Here is a 2,107-nt window from a genome sequence, read left to right as displayed (position 1 = left end):
ACTGGCATATCAGGAGAGATGATCAAACGTGATGGGTTGAATAATTCAAGGAAATTTCTCAACTGACATGGAAGCAGAACATACTTTCTGTTTATGCTTGCTAAGCTACTATACCAAATCAGCCTTACACATTTAAGGTGAAAAGAACTTTCCGAAAACAAACTTTGGGGTTTGTTTTGGGGGTTGAAACCACCCACAAACACAAATCTGAGACTACATGCAATCAAAGTCTATTAGAATTAGTACAGGCAATGGACTCTTCTACAGCTACATTAACAGATAACCACAACAACAAAGTATCGGTCCCAGAAGGGGAAGGGAGGGTCAGAACACAAGAGGCACATAAATGCAATCCTACCAGCCATACATCAAAACCACATCTTCTGTAAACCAAGGATTTTCCACACCATCCGAAAAAGCTATTGCATGAGGTCAGAGTATGTCACTCGTATAAAGCCAGAGCATTCAGTTAAGCCAATAATAAAAGGTGTAATAAATACTTGCCAATTAAGGGAGTCATAAGAAAATGCTTTAGAAAAGAAAAGCACCTATCTCCACATCCAATACCTCTTCACAGACTAAGGCTCTATTAAAAAGTATCAAAAAGGAGGGGCAATTCCCAGTGCACTGCAGGTTTAAGCTTCTGGGCAAGAATTTGCTTTTACTTTCTGCAAAGTATTAGCAAGCAGAAAGCCAAATCAAATTAGACAATCTATATGTGAATCAGAGCTAAACTGTTTACAGATTATTTTTACCTGTAAAAGTTTATGCAGTTCTCCTGTATCTGCTTCTCTTGTGATCTAGAAGTCTCATGTAAAGAGCAACAAACAATATACAACTGAGGAAGATCCAAATCTCAGGTCTATGGAGATTATTCAGTTATCAATAATACTCGGTCAGGAGGGACTGATCCAGTTACATCTTTCTGGTTTCAGTTTGTGGCAAAACTAGAATGGCCATGAGGCTATCAATTAAGCTCCATCAGCTGTTTAAGCAGAGGACCAATGCTTACTCCAAATCCCTTCAAAATTATTTTATTTAGAAGGAAGGAATAATTAGACCAAGCATGTATGACTCATTTTATGAAGCAGTGAACCAGAGGTTTGCTTTGGTAACGAGGATTTAATTATAAGGACTTATAATTTTGAGTTTATATTTTCTGGGGTTCTTTGAATGGTTTGGTTTGTTATCATCTTAGCATCTTCAAAATTATCTTGAAACTTAGAACTAATAACCAAAAGATTGTGTATTTCTGTGGTCCTTGGAATTAACATCCTGGTTATACAAGTTGTAGGTTTGGTGAGCATGAAGGATGAGTTCTTACCTTATGTAAAAAGTAGAGTCTTGTTCACTAGCTCCATGTAAATCTTCCCAGTTAGCAAAACAAGGAGGAACACTGATGAGTGCCCAATAAATGGATCTGAAATGGCCTCCTTGCAAGGAGGCAGCTTCCTTGCAAGGGGCAGTTCCCATCTCCTCTACCATGTTCTGCAACACCCTTCAGATATATTTAGGTACACACAACTGCTCAGACTTCTCTCTGGGTGTTACACAACTGCAGGAAGAGAGGAAGCAAGAGTTGTGCAGTAATATTTTTTTGCTACATCTCTCCAGGTAAATTGAAACTATGTTAATACAAGAACACAAATGAATTAATGCTTTCTCATGCTTGTGTTAAAGCATCTTGGAACCATGGTAGAACATAACCCAGAGCATTTGAAATTAATAGTATTCTTCAGTTAGCCTGGTTTACTAAGAAGTAAAGCTCATGCAGATGTACTGCCTACATACATTCCATGAAAATCTGTAGATATTAAATAATCTGGAAAAAAAGGTACCCACAACTGGCAGATTTTTAGAGCACATTTTGGAGTGAGCACAAGTTACCAGGAAGGACCCACCAGGATATAAACTGGTGTGGTGGTTTTTCAATATTTTTCTTAAACTTTTGCCTCTAAAGCCCACCCCTTAATAGACAATATTGTTGTAACAATCATTGCTATATGATAATATAAATAAGTTTTCTTGTGACCAGTGTTTTACATCTGTGGTAGGTGTCCAGCCACTTGGCCCTGAGCGCTGGAAGGAACAAAGACAATAACACAAC

Source organism: Corvus brachyrhynchos, unplaced genomic scaffold (assembly GCF_000691975.1).
Source record: "Corvus brachyrhynchos isolate BGI_N302 unplaced genomic scaffold, ASM69197v1 scaffold245, whole genome shotgun sequence".
NCBI lineage: Eukaryota > Metazoa > Chordata > Aves > Passeriformes > Corvidae > Corvus > Corvus brachyrhynchos.
Note: the sequence above shows the minus strand (reverse complement) of the source record.